Source organism: Heterodontus francisci, chromosome 14 (genome assembly GCF_036365525.1).
Source record: "Heterodontus francisci isolate sHetFra1 chromosome 14, sHetFra1.hap1, whole genome shotgun sequence".
Lineage (NCBI taxonomy): Eukaryota > Metazoa > Chordata > Chondrichthyes > Heterodontiformes > Heterodontidae > Heterodontus > Heterodontus francisci.
In genome coordinates this window covers 89,105,650-89,121,577 of record NC_090384.1, presented here as the reverse complement: position 1 = coordinate 89,121,577, position 15,928 = coordinate 89,105,650, and the positions used below count along the sequence as shown (strand labels likewise).

Sequence of the window (15,928 nt, the reverse complement as noted above, 5' to 3'; positions counted from 1 at the left end):
CTCGATGAGGTAGAGGGGGCGGCCGCTCCATCCCCTGCAATGTCGTCTGGTGCCACTGCGCAGGCGCCATTTTTAAAGGGTTCAAGCCCTTCACTAGCATTTGAATTTTTAAAAGAAATGAACATTTAAAATTTAAAGTTACATATTAAGCAACATCTTCACTCCCTTCACCCACACCCCCAAGCAATAATTGATTCATTAATAGCCAATTCTCCTCCCCACAAAAACCTTTCATGCAGATCCTGACTTTTAATAACTTTAACCCTCAACCCCTTCCCACCACCAGCCCCCCCCCTCCCCCACCCTCCACCAATCGAAAGAGTTTTCCTTGCTCCCCCCAGCCCTGAAGATTTCACCTCCCCCCCGTCCCCACTGGAGTCAAGCCACGGGTCTCCTAACGGCGATCCGAGGGTGCGGGAGTTCCGGCCAGCGGCCAGAATGTCAGCGTGGGATGGCCGTCGGGACAAGGTAAATTTATTTGCATGCATTAACCTTTATTGAAATGAAGTCTCCGCTGCTGAGCCGCGGGGGGCCGCACCGAGGCCTCGACGCTGCCGTAAAATGTGGCAGGGCCTTCTCAGCGACGGGGGTTGTGGCAGGCCTCTCCCGGAACAATTTTCTGGGCCCTCTTGTCAAGACCCCCGACGTCAGAGGCTTAGTAAAATTCAGCCCATCTTTTAGTGACGTTAAACTTAGACTCAAGCCAGCACTGCTAAAAACAGATTAATTAGTAAATTTATTCATGCGCTGTTGCTGTGCTCAGATTGGCAACAGTATTACCTTGCATAACAACACTGATTGCACTCCAAACATTAGTTGGTTGTGACATGCTGTGGAACATCTTGAGGATGTGAGCGGTTGCTATATAATGGCAAGCTTGTTATTTTCTTATCTTCCTCATAGAGTGGGTTTATTTATCATTCTGAAGATGGTTCAATGTAAAAAAAAAAAAGTCATTCTGGCTATCTTCTTGAAAAACATAAATGCCAAGCAATTTAATAAATAACCCGGATTTTGTATTCAGATCGCCATGTTCTCATGACATCAATAGTAGTGCTTACAGGATCAAACACAAGCTAACCTCCAAAGATAATGAAAGAAAGAAAGACTTGCATTTATATAGTGCCTTTCACAGTAGCTCAGGATGCCCCAAGCACTTTGCAGACAATCTAATACTTTTGAAATATAGTCACTGTTGTAACTAAGTAGATCATTTATTTTACAGAGGATGATATATTTTCACTGAAAATAGCAAAAACGATTTGAAAGAACTCAGAAGCTAATCTTAAAAATAATGAAGCAAATTAATAATGTGGAAGGGGATAGGAGAAGCAAGGGATTATACTCATGTGCAAAAACAAGCCAATTAGTAAAGTTTTTTTAATGTTTCTGGAGTTGTATGAAACATGTTGCTGCCAAATCAAACGACGACTGTGAAGGGAATTTGACACATTGTACGGTTTTTGAGAAAAATATGAAGTTGTTAGATTGGGTCCCAGAAGAGAAACTAGACTGGATGTTTTTTTTTATCTGAGCTTTTTTCAGCTCATTGAAATTGTGTAAAGGCTGTGAAGCATACCTTTCCAGTTCTCATCAAAATGCCCACTAAAGTAAAGCCGGGTATAGTTTTTCACATCATGAATTTTCACTCTAGTGAATTTATATTTCTTGAATCAATGTAATTGTCACAGTCTGAACTGAGATTTGGAGAGATGGTTGGTGGGGACAGCCATTGTGGAAGAAGAGTGACCTCACTTGAAGTAGGCACTTTAGCCTGTACCAAAGCTCTGCACCATAGTTCTGTACCTAGACAGTACGTAGAGTGGTTCTGAAATTATGGTATTGAGTCTTGGCATACCGATGTTTATCTGCATTTCTCTCTCACCTCGCTCTCATTTTATTGGAGAGGAATTTCAGACAAATTCGCTGCACATTCATCACCCTCAGTGTTTTAGGGGCTGCTTCACGTGCCAGAGTTAGCTGTCAAAAATTGACATGTATTGCACCCCTTTCCTTTGGCACGGCTCTTGCCTGAGTCTTCCTGCTAATGAAAGTGATTCTGTCTCCTGCGTACTGTAGATAGGAATTCTCACAAGAACAGGAATTTCCACCTGCAATGCCCTGTTTTCAGAATCTCTCCCATTAGCAACATGACCAGATGGGAGCGGTGCTAAGGGGAAAGCTACTGGAAAAAATAGATGGCAATGAAGGAGAAGAAATTAGCGGGCAGTGAAATGGAGATGGAAAGGGATGAAATGGCTGGCAAAGAATGGGAGAGGGCAGGGAGCCGAAGCTAGCAGTAGTACTTCGGGGAGACGGGGGCAGAAACTTGGCATGGAACTTTGGGGTAGGGAGGACTAAGCGTGCCAACAATAACCAAAGAGTGTGGTGCGAGAGTGGGGGTCGAGTGGGGGGAGGGCCAGTACTAACTAGGGATGGAATAAGTGCCAGCTTGAACTGAGTGGTTGAAGGGGCAAGGAGTACCAGCTTGAATGTGAGGTGGGAAGAGCGTCAGCATAAATTGAACGAGGTGAGGATGTCACTGTGAAAGTTTTCGCGTGCAGTCTCAATTTGGTCTGGAGGTGGTAGGGTGCCTCTCTGATTAGGAAATGAGTGAGGTTGGAATTGGGAGAGTGACTGTTTAGGCAATTCTTGAAGTGGTGGTGTGATGTTTAACAATCAGATGTATAATTTTTTTTAAAAATAGCAATTATGATGCATTAAAATGTATGCATAATTTTTAATGTAAAATTGCAATATTTCTTGGGGGCAAGTTTTTCTGAACTGAAAAGGAAATGCATTGCCTGTTTTCTGCCTGCAGTATTTGTACTGGCTCCTTCAGGCTTTCATGTATTTAGGTTTTCCCCTTCCCTGTCCCTAGTGCAAGGAAAGGAATGAATGTCCATGCCCACAGCTAAAGTTACAAAGCTTGTCGGCATGTTGTAAACAGTGCCATCCATAAGTTGTCCATTTTCTTTTTTGGGAGGTAGAATGGGGCATACTTTGCAGGTTAATTTGAAACTGTTGGTCAGCTTTTTCTGATTTTTTTTCTCGGTTGACATGCCCACAGACCCTATTTTCAAATCCAGTGGTTTCTTGCGTGCTAAGCTGAAATGAGCAAATTAAACTGCAAAAGCAATTTCAACTTTGCCGGAAATTTACATCAGTCTCAGCAGTCATATGGCAGATGGTTGAATTGGTACCAAATCAGTAGAACATGTTCTTGGAGCCAAACACCTCTTCTTCTTATATTCAGTTACCCAGCAGGCTTTGAAAAGTGCCCCTTGATATCACTCATCGTAGTGAACCAAATGAGAAGTGGTGGGAGTTTTGTGACTGATAAGAATTAGTAAATATGCGTAGTGCCAGTATCTATCAGATCTTGCATTCTGGCAGTGATGAAGCAAGTCACCCAGTGCGAAATATAGTTTTGGGATCAAGCAGTCTGCTAGCTGTACAATGCAAATTGAATCCAAATAAGCTGCTCTACAAAGAGAGCATTGCATGCTACCAGTTTATATGCCTAAAAAGATAGTGCTCTCAGTCTTTGTAACTCCTTTTTTAAAAGGATTTATTCACCTTGATCAGTTACTTTATTCTAAAATATAGAAATTAAGAAACGGTGTTCCATGCGTTCTGACTTTCAAAACCAGATCACCAAATGACAATATCAAAAGCAGTCTGTGTTTTAGGAATCAGTCTTACATAGAAACATAGAAAATAGGAGCAGGAGTAGGCCATTCGGCCCTTCAAGTCTGCTCCGTCATTCATTATGATCATGGCTTCAGTTTGGTCATTCAATACCTGCAAAATTAGATGTGCGTTTGAAGATTTCTACATTTTTTTTTTGTTCTATTTGTTTTTTCCCCCCATCAGTAACGATACAGATATTGACTTGTGTGATTCAAGTAATTGTGACATTGCAAATCCATTATGTCTGTCAACTCCCCTATCCTTATTTCACTGAGTAGACTTAAAATACCTCTGTCAGCTAGCTTCCAGTATCAAACTGAGTGTGATTGGTGTTTACTGAATGCTCAAACGAAAATGAAGGTGTGCCAATCATGGGACATGACAGGTGCTTCTTTGTTTGGCAGGATGATTGAAAAAATGTAGTGTGTAGTTTTAAAAAAAAATCTTAAAATCGTACAGTGCAGAAGGAGGCCATTCAGCCCGTCATGCCTATGCTGGCTCTCGGAAAGAACTATTCCATTAGTCCCACTCCCCTGCTCTTTCCCCCAAAGCCCTGCAGATTTTAAGTACATACCCAATTCCATTTTGAAAGTTGCTATTGAATCTGCTTCCACCACCCTTTTCAGGCAGTGCATTCCGAGTTTAAAAGAAAATTCTCCTCATCTCCCACCTGGGGTTTTTCCCAATTATTTTCAATCTGTAGCCTCTGGTTACTGACTGTCCTGTCAATGGAAGCAGTTTCTGCTCATTTATTCTGTCAAAATCGCAGATAATTTTGAGCACCTCTCTTAAATCTCCTCTTTGCTTTCTTTGCTCTAAGGAGCACAATCCCAGCTTCTTCTGTCTCCAAATAACTGAAGTCCCTCATCCCTGGTTCCATTCTGGGAAATATCCTCTGCACCTTTATCCAAGGCTGTGCCATCCTATCTAAAATGTGTTGGATACCATGCGCAAGCATGGGTCTAACCATTGATTTTTTCCCTTTCCCCACATCTTCCCTGTCCTTAGTGAGATTGGAGCAATGAAACCCATAAACATCTTCATGGGCACTGTCAATACTTTGACATTCTTTCGTCAGGACAAGAATTTGATTTTCTTTCCTCCTTCCATGTAGTTTGGTCAAAATGAGCAGACGCGCATGTTTTAATGGACCAGACTGCAGTGACTTCCTCCATATCCTTTAACTCTTTTTTTTTAACCTCTTTCATGTTGCATGCTCACAAGTGGCAGCTCCTGTTTTTTCATGTTGTAATTACATCAGTATTGTCCATTAGAAATCATTGACTAGCCAGAGATGTGATTATGGTGATGCCTTTGTAGCCACATGCACTAGTTAAAAAAAAAAATGCCTTGCACACAAGTAAGTGCATTTAACAGTTGTATAATTGTTTAATGAACATCTACCACTGGCCAATAATAAAGGAAGTAAAGCAATTGCAACAACTGCACACTCTACTTTTCGTCATGCCATTTTACCAATGGAGAAAACAAAGGTTGAATGTACATATGTGAATGTTATTGAGATCGCATGCCCAATATGTTCTATGTTATTATTTTATAATCAGAACAGCAACTCGCCACATTTGGGTTTCGGAGTTGCCACCTGTAGCCAATGGCTACTATTTTGGCCAGCACTGATGTAGGCACTTAATTATTCCTCGTCAGCCTAATAGAAAATAATCAAGGCACATCTGTTGTGCTGAACTTCAATGGGAACTAATTCTGGTGCAAGGTAGTTAAATATTTAACCTTGCAGGATGGTTATCGTTTGCTGCTGACCTTCCATGGAATCTCTCCGGGCTCTCATTATCTCTCTCACTTCAGACAGAATACTGAAGCGGTACTAGATAAGCTGACCTATCCTTTCTAAATCTGATTGTTACAAAGGAAATTTAAAATAATCATCTCTTAAACAGAAGATGGGGCAGCACAGTGGCGCAGTGGTTAGCACGCAGCCTCACTGCTCCAGTGACCCAGGTTTGGTTCTGGGTACTGCCTGTGCAGAGTTTGCAAGTTCTCCCTGTGACCGCGTGGGTTTTCGCTGGGTGCTCCGGTTTCCTCCCACTGCCAAAGACTTGCAGGTTGATGGGTAAATTGGCCGTTGTAAATCGCCCCTAGTGTAGGTAGGTGGTAGGAGAATTGAGGGAAGGTGGGGATGTGGTAGGAAATATGGGATTAATGTAGGATTAGTATAAATGGGTGGTTGATGGTTGGCACAGACTTGGTGGGCCGAAGGGCCTGTTTCAGTGCTGTATCTCTCTGACTCTGAGAGCTGCCAATAAGACAGGATGCTTGTATTTGAATTGAATGGCTTGGCCCATCCCTGGATAGCTGGCAGAGATATTGTTGTGTAGTAAAACAAATGGGGCCATTTTCAGTGAGTGACCCTTCTTTTAACACTGTCTCTCTAGAGTAATAGAAGGAAAGTTGCCATTAACATGACTCATGGAATAGTACAGCACAGAAGGAGGCCATTCGGTTCACTGAGTCTGTGCTAGCTTTTTCGAAGATCAATCCAGTTGGTTCCCCTCCCCAGATCTTTCCCCCTATCCCTGCAAATTTTTTTCTCCTTCAAGTTCATTACGATTTTAAACAACAACACTCATTTATATCGTGCCTTTAATGCAGCAAATCATCCCAAGGCACCTCACGGGATTGCTGCGAGACAAAATTTGATACTGAGTCACATAAGGAGCTATTAGGAGAGGTGACCAAAACCTTGTCCGAAGAGGCAGATTTTAAGTAGTGTCTTAAAAGTGGAGGAGATGTATATCCCAGAGCTCAGGGCCTAGGCAGCCGAAGGATTCGAATTCTATTGGCGTTTAAAAAATAAAAAAATTAACTGAACCCTCTCCGCTGTAAGGAAATGTGCACATACCAAGATTGAAATATTGCTGGTTTTTAAAATCCACTACAGTTCCATGTCACGCTCCTTGTTAGGTCTGCACAGGATACACAATGGGTATTGTTTTGCAATTTGCGGCAATAGCTCAGACCTGTGCTTTCTTGCACTGTTCGCATTACTGAAATCAGTCCAATTTTTTCGCAAATGACCTTCTCTTTTCTCTGTGTGAGTGCTTGACTTTGACCAGCCTTCTCCTTGTACCTGTACCTGCTTATCAGACCATAACAGCAATGGCTGGATTTAACTCACTGTTCTGGAGAATCTCTTTGAGTATAATCCTTAAAGCACAACTGACCAGTACAGATCAAACCACAACAACAACTTGCATTTTTGTATCGCCTTTGATGTAATAGAATGCCTCAAGGTGCTCTGTAGGAGCATTATATTAAAAAAAGACACAAAGCCACATGAGGAGGCATTAGGGCACATGGCCAAAAGCTGGTCAAAGAGGTAGTTTTTAAGGAGTGTCTGAAAGGAAGAAAGTGAGATAGAGTGTTTTAGGGAGAATTTCCAGGGCTTAGGGCCTAGGCAGCTGAAGGCCACCAATGGTGGAGTGATTAAAATCAGGGATGCTCAAGAGGCCAGAATAAAAGGTGCGCAGATATTAGAGGGTTGTGGTGCTGGAGGTGATTAGAGATAGAGAGGGGCGAGCCATGGAGGGATTTGAAACCAAGAGGAGAATTTTAAAAGCTATGTTTGCTGATAGCACAACCACGAGGTGGTGCAGTACTGGCACATGGACAAATGCAGCCTCATCGACTGAAATGTCACTGTTTGTGTCATCACAGGCAGCTGTTTTGTAATCAAGATGCCGCTACTCAATTTAATACCAAAAACCAATTTACACCCAAACCCCTTGGTGGCTGCGATCGCCACCTCCATCCCACCCCCAAAAGTACCCTGCTCCCTCTCGCCATCGTGCTTCTCTTTTGCCGCTCTCTCCCGCACCCGTCTGCTTGCCGCTTGCTCCCAGCCTCGCCTCTTCCTACCTTCAGCCACTTGCTCCCCGCGCCTCTGCTGCCTTCCTCACGGCCGCTTGTTCCCTGCTCCCCACCCCTCCACCACTGGCTGCTCAGTCCCGGCCTTGCCGCCTCTCTCCTACCACCCCTAACCCCGGCCCCCTTGGTGGCACATCGCCCCGTCACTGCTTGGCCGTTTACTCCACCTCTTCAGATGATATGGCAGGGAGCGATCGGCCAGGGGCGGGGAAGCAGCGAGGCCGAGGGGGAGGAAGCGATTAGGCCGGGAGCGAGAGGCCAAGGGGGGAAGTAGTGAGGCTGGGAGCGAGCGGCTGAAGCGGGGAGCGAGTGGCCGGGTGGGGGAAAAGCAGAGAGGCAGGGACAGTTGGCTGAGGGGGGCAGTGGCAAGGCCGGGAGGGAATGGTAAAAGAGTTGTGGCAGGAGGGAGCGGCGAGGCGGGCGGGAAGCAAGTGGCCGAAGCCGGGTACTGTTGGAGGGGAATGGAGGCAATGATTGTAGCCATTGAGGGGTGAGGCAATGCTCCGACGTCATTGTGTGGTAACGTTGGTGCCTGCATGCGTAGATTCATACTGGCAAATGTTTGTTTGCACTGATGGTGTCGGCGATCGCTCTGCGCATTCTCTCCATTGTTAGGAAACACTCCGAGTTTTAAAATCGTTATTTTTTAAGCAGGAGGCAGTGCAGGTTAGTGAGCATGTTATTTATTAAGCATTTGGTCAGGCCTGTTGAGCAGTGTAAGGGTTAATCCTGTCACATTTCTCATTTTATTTCCATTCAAGGGGAGGATGACTAGGTGAGCACAGTGGGATTGGATATTTTCCATTTTTAGCTTTTAAATTGGCTGGTTGCTGTTGGGTACATTTCAATAGCAGGTAAAAGGGCAACGCATCATGTATCAAGCTCTCCGGAGGCAACTGCCACACCACTCTGGGTCCAGGGATCTAATTAGTACCAGCTTCAGTCTAAAGAAGTGAACAGTGCGCTGGTTTAATTTTTATTTATTTTAATTTAAACTATTGTTAGCCTTTGAATGAAGATTTCTCTCACGTTTTTGTGCTATGCAAAACTGACACAGGCCTCCAAACCCTCTCTTGCTATAAGCTCTCTGTTCCGGTAAATCTCCAGCAGCTCCCTTAAAATCACTGAAGCAAAATCTGGCTTTGCGATCCTTGTATAATTTTGGAAAAAGTGAGACATGTGCCTCGAGTTACCATGGAGATACAATGATCCTCCCATGAGGCTTTATCAGTGTAGTACTTTGCTGCTATTCAGAATTTAAAAATAAAATAGGTAGGGGGAGATTTTGAGGTCTCTTGCATGGCGAAAACAGGATGGTCGCATCAGAGTATGGCTACCCGACCCGAACCCGACGGGACTCGACGACATGTCAGGTTCAGGTCGTGTCAGGTCACTCTTCCGGGTCCAATATTCGGACTCGGGTTGGGTCGGATCAGTCCGGACACAGTGGCAGCCAGGACGTCAAGGCGAAAACACTCCGGACGAGTCTGCAGTGAACGATTCCATCCAAGGTCTTTAATATAATCAACTTTATTCCTCTGGTCGTGTTGGGCACGGGGAAAAAATGAAAGGACTCAGACTCAGGTCGGATGTGGTTCTGTCGGGCTCGGGTCGGGTTTCATTTGGAGACTCGAGCCAGGCCTTTAGGTTGCGTCCCAGAAGTCGTAGCAAATGACTTACCATCTCACTCTTGCTCTTAGTATGGCTGCAGCAATCTTCTGCTGAGTGGCCAGAATAGGCACTTTTAATATGCAAATCGGCGCCTACCTTGCTTAGTGATTACTGTCAACCTGTTCAGCAGAAAGTGTTTCTACCCTTTGAATATCCAGATTGTGATGGGTTCAGACTAACTGAAATTGTGAGCTTTCTTTCTGTTCCTCCATGCAGTTCCCTTTGACCCTCGTTTGTCTATCTATGCCAGATCCTCCAGTGGAGTCATTCGGTGCAGCTACCTGACACCGAACTCAGTGATAGAACCACTTTCCTACTTACCTGCTGCTCTCCTAGCTTGCTTGCTGCAATTGTCAACTAGACGTGACCATAAGTTTTAAGGTACTTGTGGATAAGGATAAGAGTAGTCCTCGGGTGAAGGTGCTAAATTGGGGGAAAGCTAATTATAACAATATTAGGCAGGAACTGAAGAATTTAGATTGGGGGCGGCTGGTTGAGGGTAAATCAACATCTGACATGTGGGAGTCTTTCAAACATCAGTTGATTAGTATCCAGGATCAGCATGTTCCTGTGAGGAAGAAGGATAAGTTTGACAAGTTTTGGGAACCTTGGATAACGTGGGATATTGTGATCCTAGTCAAAGAAAAAGGAAGCATTCGTAAGGGCTGGAAGGCTAGGAACAGACGAATCCCTTGAGGAATATAAAGACAGGAGGAAGGAACTTAAGCAAGGAGTCAGGAGGGCTAAACGGGGTCATGAAAAGTCATTGGCAAACAGGATTAAGGAAAATCCCAAGGCTTTTTATACCTATATAAAAAGAGCAAGAGGGTAACTAGGGAAAGGGTTAGCCCGCTCAAGGACAGAGAAGGGAATCTATGTGTGGAGCCAGAGGAAATGGGCGAGGTACTAAATGATTACTTTGCATCAGTATTCACCAAAGAGAAGGACTTGGTGGATGATGAGCCCAGGGAAGGGAGTGTAGATAGTCTCAGTCATCTCATTATCAAAAAGGAGGAGGTGTTGGGTGTCTTGCAAAGTATTAAGGTAGATAAGTCGCCAGGGCCTGATTGAATCTGCCCCAGAATACTGAGGGAGGCAAGGGAAGAAATTGCTGGGGCCTTGACAGAAATCTTTGCATCCTCATTGGCTACAGGTGAGGTCCCAGAGGACTGGAGAATAGCCAATGTTCCTTTGTTTAAGAAGGGTAGCTAGGATAATCGAGGAAATTATAGGCCGGTGAGCCTTGCATCAGTGGTAGGGAAAATATTACAGAGGATTCTTGGGGACAGGATTTACTCCCATTTGGAAACACACAAACTTATTAGCGAGAGGCAGCATGGTTTTGTGAAGGGGAGGTCGTATCTCACTAATTTGATTGAGTTTTTTGAGGAAGTGACGAAGATGATTGAGGAAGGATGGGCAGTGGATGTTATCTATATGGACTTTAGTAAAGACTTTGACAAGGTCCCTCATGGCAGACTGGTACAAAAGGTGAAGTCACATGGGATGAGAGGTGAGCTGGCAAGATGGATACAGAACTGGCTCAGTCATAGAAGACAGAGGGTAGCAGTGGAAGGCTGCTATTCTGAATGGAGGGCTGTGACTAGTGGTGTTCCGCAGGGATCAGTGCTGGGACCTTTGCTGTTTGTAGTATATATAAATGATTTGGAGGAAAATGTAGCTGGTCTGATTAGTAAGTTTGCGGACGACACAAAGGTTGGTGGAGTTGCGGATAGTGATGAGTTTAATCCGGACAAATGTGAGGTAATGCATTTTGGAAGGTCTAATACAGGTGGGAAGTATACGGTAAATGGCAGAGCCCTTGGGAGTATTGACAGGCAGAGATCTGGGCGTACAGGTCCACAGGTCACTGAAAGTGGCAACGCAGGTGGATAATGTAATCAAGAAGGCATATTGCATGCTTGCCTTCATCAGTCGGGGCATAGAGTATAACAATTAGCAAGTCATGTTGCAGCTGTACAAAACCTTAGTTCGGCCACACTTAGAATATTGCGTGCAATTCTGGTCGCCACACTACCAGAAGGACATGGAGGCTTTGGAGAGGGTACAGAAGAGGTTTACCAGGATGTTGCCTGGTCTGGAGGGCATTAGCTATGAGGAGAGGTTGGATAAACTCGGATTGTTTTCACTGGAACGACGGAGGTGGAGGGGCGACATGATAGAGGTTTACAAAATTATGAGCTGCACGGACAGAGTGGATAGTCAGAAGCTTTTTCCCAGGGTGGAAGAGTCAGTTACTAGGGGGCATAGGTTTAAGGTGCGAGGGGCAATGTTTAGAGGGGATGTGTGAGGCAAGTTCTTTGCACAGAGGGTGGTGAGTGCCTGGAAGTTGCTGGCGGGGGAGGTGGTGGAAGCAGGTACGATAATGACGTTTAAGAGGCATCTTGACAAATACATGAATAGAGGGATACGGTCCCCGGAAGTGCAGAAGGTTTTAGTTTAGACATGCATCCAGATCGGTGCAGGCTTGGAGGGCCAAATGGCCTGTTCCTGTGCTGTACTGTTCTTTGTTCTTTAAAAGTTGTACTCGAACCTCCAATCACCTCATGGGATTACATGGGATTTACAATGGGGAAAAAAAAAATGATCCTTCACACCGTTACACCTCCTCTGGGCACATCTTTTGTCTCTTTACTTATCCCATTCTTAGTCCCTTTGGGTCTGCCTCACCGACTCTTGTCATTTAATGTTTCCCATCTTCCGCCCAATTAAAGACCTTCCCTTTTGTACTTTTTCCAGTTTTGATGAAAGGTCACTGACCTGAAACATGAACTCTGTTTCTCTCTCCACAGATGCTGCCAGACTTGCTGAGTTTGCAGCATTTTCTGTTTTTATTTGATTTCCAGTCCCCGTAGTATTTTGCTTTTCTATATAAATACAAGTCTGCCTTTCTTCTCTTTTTGCCTTGCACGAATGCTGTCTCTTCTCCCCTCATGTGCTTTCTCTCCTTAATCTCCAGTGGTTGCAATGGCCCATAATTTGCTGTCAAAATAACAGCAAGGCTATTGGCACTTTCCGTTATTTATACAGCAACTTCAGGCAAGGGCAAATATGCGGCAAAATGTGGTTATCAAAATGTTTTTGCTAGAAATGCACCGCTCCACTCTTTTACTATGCCCCTTAGCATTTGAAATGCATTGAATGAATGGTGTGATAATTTTGTATTTGCATGGCAGTGTTGCAACCAGGTGAGGAGGGGGTCTAGGGCTCCCGTCTCAGGCTTTTCCTGGTTTGGCCGTAACAGGGTTTAACTTTTAAAACAGTGTTTTTTTTTTAGCTTCCCTTGCTCACTGTTCTCTCATTGTAATTGTGAAGAAATCGACCAGACAGGTTTTCTCTTTCTTAAACAAGAAAGGTGTAAGTTTATTCACCTTAAAACTCTAATTCTGTTAAAAACTACAAAAAATATGCAGCGTGGCCACGCTAGCATGCATACGTGATAAACACACATGCAAATAGAGACGGAGGAGGAGAAATAATTAAAGGGGAAAGGTTTGAAGTAATAGATGGAGTTCAGTTACTGGTATTGGGTTGGATGTAAAGTCTTTGATTGAAGTTAAGTCTTGCAGTTCTCGTTGGGGCCTAGTATACATTTTCAAACTTGTTTCGCTGGTCTTCTATCTTGAGGCTTGTTACATCTGTGGGTCTCTGGAACTTTGCATGAGAGAGATGGAGAGACAGAGAGAGGGAGTGCTCTTTTGAAGTTCAATTGCTGTCTTTTCCTTTCTGTCGGGCAAAATTCAAAAAGCTCCAGGTTGGTCAGTAGGTTAGTCATGTGACTAGCTCCTTGTTTGGGAACAGTGAGGTTTGTGGTTTCCTTCAATCTTACCAGACACTCTGAGAGGGTGGAATGCTGGCTGTTACACATTCAATGACTCTCAGTGTCTCTTGATCATCACTATTGACAAAACCCATCGAGCTAATTGAATCCAGGACTACTCCCATTGCCACTGTCTTTTAGAATGCAAATGTGCAGCCATGTTTTCAGCCACTGTTCTGTGGTCTTTTTAAAACCAATTATGTCAATGTCCAGTAAAGGTTCAAATAATAATGTTCCATGTGACGAAATTAATATGTCTCATTTTGGCAGGTGTGGTTTCTGTCACAGTAGATATGAGCTAAACTAGCCACACAAAGTTAAGTCGTGTCCATATAAATCTCTGGCACAGAAAATTAACGATTACAAGTATGGAGTCTCTTTCCTTGAGGTTTTAATTGTTGCTGATTTTAGAAATTGTAATGTGATTCTTTTTTAAATTTCCTTACTGTCTCTTTACTCTTTCTCCTAATCCAGTCATCTTTCCCTCACTCTATTTCTCCTTCTTTACCTGATTTACCTGAATTCACCCACTCTAACTTACACTTTCCACTAAGTCCTTGTGCTGTTAATTTCATAATCCTTCAATTTGATGGATTAAGAAGTTACACAGTTGGTTGTCCTGTTCACCCAGTTCCCAGATGCTCTGTTTTCCTCACCTATGACATTATCAGCTCACACTTTCAGCAACTTGTCATGCAAAAATTCAAAAAATCTGATGCCATTAGGTGCCCTGCCGCAGCAAATTATGGCCTAATATTGTGTCTCATTCAGAAGATTACAGGTTCAATATCCACTCCAACATTTGAGCACATAATCTAGGCAGAGACTGCAGTGTAGCACTGAAAGGAGTTTTCCCAGGGCACTGGCTAACATTTATCTCAATTAACACCACCAAAAGCAAATTAATTGGTCATTCATCTTATTGCTGTTTGTTAGACCTTGCTGTATGCAAAAATGGCTGCTGCGCTTACCGACAAAATACCAGTGATTACACTTCAGAGGTAATTCATTGGAAATAAAGCACTTTGGACGGGAAAGGCACTATGTAAATGCCACTTTGTTTGTGTTCTCTCTGTTTGTCTCTCTCTCTCTCTCTCTCGTGGTGTTTCTCTGTTCCCATGGTGTGTTCTTGCTTCCTAATTCAATTTTTGCCCAAAGTTCAAACCATAGTTTTTATTCCTTTTGAGTTCAATTGCCAGCTTCGCACGCAAATTGGTAAAATTGGGAACACTGTACTGCAATTTTGGAGCATAAAAATCCTGATGTATTACTATAATGACAGTGATGTGTAATATTGTTCGGAATGGTATACTGTCAGCCTGGATTTTTTTTCCCTGAAAAAAGTCCAAGTCTGATCTCGATGAAACCAGATAAAGCTATAGCTAGACGCACTTTTGTTCAAGTCCCCACCCTGGATGTCTAATGTGATCCTGAGTTTGCACTGCTATCTATTCATTTTCTTGTGCTCCTTTGTAGTAAACACGCTAGGAACTTCAGATTACAATTGTGTTCATTTATAATAATTTTAAAAAATTGAATTGTGTGGGCCCGGAGGTTTGGAAAGATTGATCTTGCTTGTTGGTCGATAACATTTAATCAACCAATGAGAGCTTATACATAAGAACAGACCTTCTCAATCCACCAGACCCAGATGATTCAAACAGGCAAAACTAGGGGAATGAGAAATATGGTAGAATATGTAAGCACGAATACAACCTGCTTCACCAGGACTTCTGAGCTACATGTGGTTCCTGGGTTGTGGTTTGGACATTGCAGCCTTCTGACATCAGTTAAGCATTCTACTAAACCCAAGAAAGTGTTAGCTTGAAAGGTTTGTCAGCTGTGGCTCAGTGGGTAGCACGCTTGCCTCTCAGCCTGAAAGTTGTAGACTCAAGTCCTGCTTCTGGACTTGAGTGAAAAATCTATGCTGACACTCCAGTGTAGTTTTGAGGAAGAATGAGCTATTAAAACCAAGGCCCTGACTGCTCTCTCAGGTGGATGTAAAAGATCCCACTACATATTTTGAAGAGGAGTGGGGGAATTCTCCCCAGTGTCCTAAATAATATTTATCTCTCAAACATCATTACAAAAAGAGGTTATCATGTTGATGTCGTGGGAGCTTGCTGTGCACAAATTGGCTGCCACGTTTTCTACATTTCCTGGATGTCCTACAGGTATTTACCGCAGGATGCCTTTTGAAAAAAATTCTTCGGATTTCCCGCCCACCAGTCAGGCTTTTATTTTAACTTCTCACCTGACCCGAACAAATGTAGTTTTTGGGGTTAAAATTATCCCTTCCCCCCCACCAAATGATTTCATTCTTAATTCTTAGTCTTACATTTTGACAAATAGTTTGAATTGAAATGATATGTGAAAATGGGCAGCCACATATTGCTGGTGATCTATTAATAGATTTCAACAGAATAATTTATACCCAATGTTATTTTGAGAGTATCAGACGTATTAAAATTTTACAACTAACTGTTAAGCTCTTTCCTGCACAATGAGCTTCACAAGATTACAGCCTGAGAATTATCGAAACATAGAAACTTTACAGCACCGAAGGAGGCCATTCGGCTCTTTGTGCCTGTTCGGTCGACAAAAAGTTATCCGGTCTAATCCCACTTTCCAGCACTTAGTCCGTAGCCCTGTAGGTTACAGCACCTCAAGTGCATATCCAAGTATTTTTTTAATGCAACGAAGAATTCTGCCTCTAACACCCTTTCAGGCAGAGAGTCCTAAACCCCCACCACCCTCTAGGTGAGAAAAATACTCCTCAACACCCCTCTAATGCTACTTCTAATTACTTTATCTGTGCCC

The 15,928-nt window shown here is 43.5% G+C and overlaps 1 protein-coding gene across 3 annotated transcripts in view; it reads left to right on the top strand.

The window, feature by feature from the left end:
- The window catches only part of LOC137377143 (protein kinase C-binding protein NELL1-like), an 828,881-nt gene that overhangs the window by 86,236 nt on the left and 726,717 nt on the right, over positions 1-15,928 (top strand). The gene's annotated exons all lie outside the window — the stretch shown is intronic.